Source organism: Carassius gibelio, chromosome B22 (assembly GCF_023724105.1).
Source record: "Carassius gibelio isolate Cgi1373 ecotype wild population from Czech Republic chromosome B22, carGib1.2-hapl.c, whole genome shotgun sequence".
Lineage (NCBI taxonomy): Eukaryota > Metazoa > Chordata > Actinopteri > Cypriniformes > Cyprinidae > Carassius > Carassius gibelio.
The window spans coordinates 42,347,005-42,354,504 of NC_068417.1; positions in this window are offsets into that span (position 1 = coordinate 42,347,005).

Here is a 7,500-nt window from a genome sequence, read left to right on the forward strand (position 1 = left end):
AGAAATTACTCGTCATCCAATTTTTTATATCGACTATGCATTCCATTAGTTTTTCAAATTGGTGTGTTTCACCAGGCTGCGAGGAAATATAGAGCTGCGTATCATCAGCATAACAGTGAAAGCTAACACCATGTTTCCTGATGATATCTCCCAAGGGTAGCATATAAAGCGTGAAGAGTAGCGGCCCTAGTACTGAGCCTTGAGGTACTCCATACTGCACTTGTGATCGATATGATACATCTTCATTCACTGCTACGAACTGATGGCGGTCATATAAGTACGATTTAAACCATGCTAATGCACTTCCACTGATGCCAACAAAGTGTTCAAGTCTATGCAAAAGAATGTTGTGGTCAATTGTGTCAAACGCAGCACTAAGATCCAATAAAACTAATAGAGAGATACACCCACGATCAGATGATAAGAGCAGATCATTTGTAACTCTAAGGAGAGCAGTCTCAGTACTATGATACGGTCTAAATCCTGACTGGAAATCCTCACATATACCATTATTCTCTAAGAAGGAATATAATTGTGAGGATACCACCTTTTCTAGTATCTTGGACAGAAAAGGGAGATTCGAGATTGGTCTATAACTAACAAGTTCTCTGGGGTCAAGTTGTGGCTTTTTTATGAGAGGCTTAATAACAGCCAGTTTGAAGGTTTTGGGGACATATCCTAATGACAATGAGGAATTAATAATAGTCAGAAGAGGACCTATGACTTCTGGAAGCACCTCTTTTAAGAGCTTAGATGGTATAGGGTCTAACATACATGTTGTTGGTTTAAATGATTTAACAAGTTTATACAATTCTTCCTCTCCTATAGTAGAGAATGAGTGGAACTGTTCCTCAGGGGGTCTATAGTGCTCTGTCTGATGTGATACGGTAGCTGACGGCTGAATGGTTGCAATTTTATCTCTAATAGTATCGATTTTAGAAGTAAAGTAGTTCATAAAGTCATTACTGTTGTGGTGTTGGGAAATGTCAACACTTGTTGAGGCTTTATTTTTCGTTAATTTAGCCACTGTATTGAATAAATACCTGGGGTTATGTTTGTTTTCTTCTAAAAGAGAAGAAAAGTAATCAGATCTAGCAGGTTTTAATGCTTTTCTATAGGATATGCTTGTCACACCCTCAGCTCGTTCCCTTAGCCCCAGTCACCATTGCCAGTCACCATCCACTCAATCTCCCATGCACCGCTCACGTGAACCGTCACCTGAATACTGATTACCTGCACCTGCACCAGCAATCACCACACCTTTAAATACTCACCTCACTCATTCACTCACCGGCTGGAATCAAGATTACATGGACGCTCTTTGTGGATCTTCTGCCTGCTTCTTGTGGACCGTATTGTGACTCTGTGGAGATTCAGATACAGCGATTAAGGGAAGTGACTCTTTGTTGTCTGGCCTAGCTTTGTGCTTGAACTCACCTATTGATCAGTGCTTGAAGATTCACCGTCTGTGACCACACTTACCAGCTCTGTTGAAATCCTATGTTAATAAAGCTTCACGAAAGTACTTACCCGTCTTCTCCTCTCCTTGTGTGGATGTGACAGGATTCCAGCCCCGAAAACAGAACTTCATATCTCCCATGGATGTTAACGCTGCTGCTCAGGGAGCGGCTTCGGACCCGTTCACCGAAATGGTGACTGCTCTCCGCCAAGTATTACAGTCAGTTTCACCACCCACCGAAACTAGTGCTACCACCACCAACAGCACGCCCCTTGCACGTCCCGCGTGCTATGCGGGTGAACCGAGTGGCTGCAGTGGGTTTATACTGCAGTGCTCACTGTTCGTCAACGCGAATACCAGTAAATTCCCCAATGATGCCACCAAAGTCGCCTTTGTGATCTCTCTCCTCACCGGACGAGCGCTACAATGGGCGGAGGCTCTTTGGAACTCCCAGAGTCCGGTTCTATCCTCATTCGATGCCTTCGCCACCCACCTCCAGGAAGTGTTCGGGATGGCTCTAACTCCTCTTTCAACCCATGATGAACTCTTAAACCTCCGCCAGGGAGCCACGGAAATTCACGACTACACTCTCCGTTTCCGGACATTAGCCGCCACCAGTGGTTGGAACCAAACTGCCCTGCTAGCTGCATACCGTAAAGGTTTAAAGCCCCAGATCAGAAAGCAAATGGTCATTTACGACGATAATGTCAATCTCGAGACATTCATCAGAAAAACTATAAATGTTGCTCAGCACCTCTCGGCTTGTGCCTCCCCGGCTTCATATACCATCTCTCCATCAGCCAGAACGCCCTCGCCTCAACGAAACCAGGAGGAGCCCATGATCACCGACTCCTACCGCCTAGATGCTTCTGAACGGAGACGCCGCATCCAGCAGCAGCTGTGTTTATACTGTGGCGAGGCCACTCACCTGATCCACGCCTGCCCAGTCCGTCCGCCTCGCCCAATGGTGAGTACAGTTTCCATTACCCCATCTGTATCTCACATACCTCATATCAAAGCCCTGATAACAATTAACTCACGTAATCTTTCCATCCATGTCCTGGTGGATTCCGGAGCCGCAAGCAACTTCATCTCATCTCACTTCGTAACCAAGCACCGTATACCCATCACCCAGAATGAGACCACCTACCGTATCACTACCATCCAAGGATCACCGTTAGGGGGAGGCAAAATAACTAGAAGGACACACGAGCTGGAACTCGTTCTGCCCCACGGACACCGGGAACAACTGGCCCTCCTCGTACTTCCTCGCGCTACCGTGGACGTCGTCCTGGGTAGGCCGTGGCTGGTCCAACATAACCCACAAATCAACTGGAGCACAGGGGAGATCCAGGCATGGGATCCGGGATGCCAGAGTCACATTCACCGTTCACCAATCCAGAGTTCACAGTCCGAGCCACCGCACCTTCAATTGCACTCCACCTCCATAGGAAGGCCTGCCCTTTACTCCTCCTACTCCGATGTGTTCAGCAAGGAACAAGCCACCCGATTACCACCACATCGGCCCTGGGACTGTTGTATCGACCTGCTGCCAGGTGCCAAGCTACCACATGGGAAAATATATCCACTCTCCCGTCCTGAGCAGGTGGCGATGGAGGAATACATCCAGGAGGCCCTCGATCAGGGGTTCATCAGACCGTCCACATCTCCAGCTGCGTCCAGTTTCTTCTTCGTCCCCAAAAAGGATGGCGGACTTCGACCATGCATCGACTATCGAGTGCTAAATGACGCCACCGTCAAGTTCGCCTACCCATTACCACTCGTTCCGGCGGCTCTGGAGGAACTGCGTGAAGCCAAGGTGTTCACCAAACTCGACCTCCGCAGTGCCTACAATCTGATCCGTATCCGAGAGGGAGACGAGTGGAAGACTGCTTTCATCACCCCTGCCGGGCACTACGAATATCAGGTCATGCCCTATGGGCTTGCTAACAGTCCATCCATCTTCCAGAGTTTCATGAACGAAATATTCCGTGATTATCTCCACCAATTCGTCATTGTCTACATAGACGATATCCTGATCTACTCCCGGAACATAGAAGAACACCAAACTCATGTCCACCACGTCTTACAACGACTCCGAGACCACCACCTCTACCTAAAAGCTGAGAAGTGTGAGTTCCACTGCACTACCGTCTCCTTCCTCGGATATGTGATCTCTGCGGAGGGAGTTCAGATGGAGTCAGCCAAGGTAGATGCTGTGGCCAACTGGGCGGAGCCCACAACGGTGAAAGAACTCCAGCGTTTCCTTGGCTTTGCCAATTTCTATCGGCGCTTTATCAAGAACTACAGCCTGCACTCGGCTCCTCTAACATCCCTTCTAAAAGGAGGTCAACGCCGGCTGCGCTGGACACCCCAAGCTCGAGAGGCCTTCAGCCATCTTAAACACCTCTTCACCTCGGCACCCATTCTTCGACATCCTGACCCGTCCAAGCCGTTCGTCGTAGAGGTTGATGCGGCCAATCACGGCATTGGAGCCGTGTTGTCTCAAAGGTCTGGTGAACCTTGCTCACTCCATCCGTGTGCGTACTTCTCTAAAAAACTCTCTCCTGCCGAATGCAATTATGGAATCGGAGACCGTGAGTTGTTGGCCATTAAACTTGCCCTTGAGGAGTGGCGGCACTGGCTAGAGGGAGCTCAGTTCCCATTCACTGTTGTCACCGACCACAAAAATCTCCAATATCTGCAGAATGCCAAAAGACTCAATGCTCGTCAGGCTCGGTGGTCACTCTTCTTTGCTCGCTTTAATTTCCAGATCACGTATCAACCCGGTCACAAGAACACTAAAGCAGATGCTCTGTCCCGTATGTACTCACCAGATCCAGACACCAACAAGCCTGATTCAATTCTACCACCCTCCGTTTTCCTCGCGCCTATCCTCTGGCAGATCGACGAGGAAATTCGAGCCGCCACCCTCGAGGAGCCTGCACCTCCGGAGGTACCCACGGGTCTAATGTACGTGCCCACCAACCAGCGACTCCCCCTACTGGAAAGTACGCACACGTCACCTGGCTCAGGACACCCTGGCAGCAGGCGAACCCTCTCGCTCATCCAGCAGAAGTACTGGTGGCCTAACATGGTTCGTGACGTTACCCGGTACATCCTCGGATGCTCGGTCTGCGCCGTTACCACCACACCTCGTCAACTTCCCGTGGGTAAATTACAACCACTACCCATTCCTCGCCGACCCTGGACCCATCTAGGGGTGGATTTCGCCACTGACCTTCCCCCCTCAAGGGGGTACACTACCATTCTAGTTGTTGTTGATCGTTTTTCTAAATTCTGCAAACTAATCCCATTAAAGGGTCTTCCCACAGCGTTCGAGACCGCCGAAGCCCTCTTCACCAACGTGTTCCGGAATTATGGCACTCCAGAGGACATTGTCTCGGACAGAGGACCTCAGTTTGTCTCCAGGGTCTGGCGAGCGTTCTTCCAACTCCTCGGAACATCCGTCAGTTTATCTTCTGGATATCACCCTCAGACCAACGGCCAGACCGAGCGGAAGATTCAAGAGATCTCACGGTACCTCCGTACTTACTGCTCCCAACACCAGGATACCTGGAGCCAGTATCTGCCGTGGGCTGAGTATGCCCAAAACTCCCTTCGCCAAACCACTACAGGCTTAACCCCTTTTCAATGTGTTTTAGGCTATCAACCACCGCTGGTTCCCTGGTCAGGAGAAGTCTCTGAAGTGCCCGCGGTAGATCACTGGTTCCAGGAGAGCGAGAGGGTGTGGGACTCAGCTCACGTCCATCTCCAGCGGGCAGTTCGGAGGCATACAGAGACCGCTAACCGACGCAGATCGCCTAATCCCGTCTATCTACCTGGAGACAAGGTTTGGCTCTCCACTCGGGATATCCGCCTCCGACTGCCCTGCAAAAAGCTGAGTCCCCGCTACATAGGGCCGTTCACCATCCATTCTCAGATAAATCCCGTCACCTACCGCCTGGACCTACCACCACACTACCGGATCTCACCCACGTTTCACGTCTCACTGCTAAAACGTCACACTGATCCAGTTTCTCCTTCCTCCACAGAACCAGAACCGCCTCCCCCTCCAGACCAACCCGAAATCCTCGGAGACAACATCTACCAGGTCCAAGAGATCCTCGACTCCCGGCGGCGGAACGGCCACCTGGAATACCTCATAGATTGGGAGGGGTTCGGTCCCGAGGAGAGGTCGTGGATACCACGCAATGACATCCTGGATCCGGCTCTCCTCGAAGATTTCCACCGACAACACCCGGACCGCCCGGCTCCCAGAGGTCGTGGTCGTCCCCGTCGCCGCTCTAGGATGCCTGGAGTCACCCGTGGGGCGGGGGGTAGTGTCACACCCTCAGCTCGTTCCCTTAGCCCCAGTCACCATTGCCAGTCACCATCCACTCAATCTCCCATGCACCGCTCACGTGAACCGTCACCTGAATACTGATTACCTGCACCTGCACCAGCAATCACCACACCTTTAAATACTCACCTCACTCATTCACTCACCGGCTGGAATCAAGATTACATGGACGCTCTTTGTGGATCTTCTGCCTGCTTCTTGTGGACCGTATTGTGACTCTGTGGAGATTCAGATACAGCGATTAAGGGAAGTGACTCTTTGTTGTCTGGCCTAGCTTTGTGCTTGAACTCACCTATTGATCAGTGCTTGAAGATTCACCGTCTGTGACCACACTTACCAGCTCTGTTGAAATCCTATGTTAATAAAGCTTCACGAAAGTACTTACCCGTCTTCTCCTCTCCTTGTGTGGATGTGACAATGCTACTTTCCCGCCAAGCAATACGAAATACCTCTAGTTTTGTTTTCCTCCAGCTGCGCTCCATTTTTCGGGCTGCTCTCTTTAGGGTGCGAGTATGCTCATTATACCATGGTGTCAAACTGTTTTCCTTAACCTTCCTTAAGCGTAAAGGAGCAACTGTATTTAAAGTGCTAGAAAAGAGAGAGTCCATAGTTTCTGTTACATCATCAAGTTGTTCTGAGGTTTTGGATATGCTAAGGAATTTGGATACATCAGGAAGATAACTTAAAAAGCAGTCTTTTGTGGTAGAAGTGATGGTTCTTCGATACTTGTAACAAGAAGTAGAATTTACAATTTTGGCTATATGAAGTTTACACAGAACTAAATAATGATCTGAGATATCATCACTTGGCTGAATAATTTCAACACTATCAACATCAATTCCATGTGACAGTATTAAATCTAGAGTATGATTTCGACAATGAGTAGGTCCTGAAACATGTTGTCTAACACCAATAGAGTTCAGAATGTCTATAAATGCTGATCCCAATGCGTCTTTTTCATTATCGACATGGATATTAAAATCACCAACTATTAAGACTTTATCTGCAGCCAGAACTAACTCGGATGTAAAATCACCAAACTCTTTAATAAAGTCTGTATGGTGCCCTGGTGGCCTGTATACAGTAGCCAGTACAAACATAACAGGGGATTTATCATTAACATTGGTTTCTCTGGATAATGTTATATGAAGCACCATTACTTCAAACGAGTTATACTTGAAGCCTGCCCTCTGAGAAATCCCAAAAACGTTGTTATAAATTGAAGCAACTCCTCCCCCTTTGCCTTTTAAACGCGGCTCATGTTTATAACAGTAATCTTGGGGGGTGGACTCATTTAAAATAATGTAATCATCAGGTTTTAGCCAAGTTTCTGTCAAACAGAGCACATCTATATTATGATCAGTTATCATATTATTTACAAAAAGTGTTTTCGTAGAAATGGATCTGATAATCAATAAGCCAATCTTTATCATTTGTTTATCCATATTGCATTTGTTTTTTATTTGTTGAACCTCAATTAAATTGTTAACCTTAACTTGGTTTGGACATTTTTTGTATTTTCTAGTTCGGGGAACAGACACAGTCTCTATAGTGTGATATCTAGGTGAAAGAGTCTCTATGTGCTGAGAATTAACTGACCTCTGTGACGGGAGGCAGCTAGCAGACGGTCGGTTTAGCCAGTCTGTCTGCTTCCTGACCTGGGCCCAAGTTAGTCAAG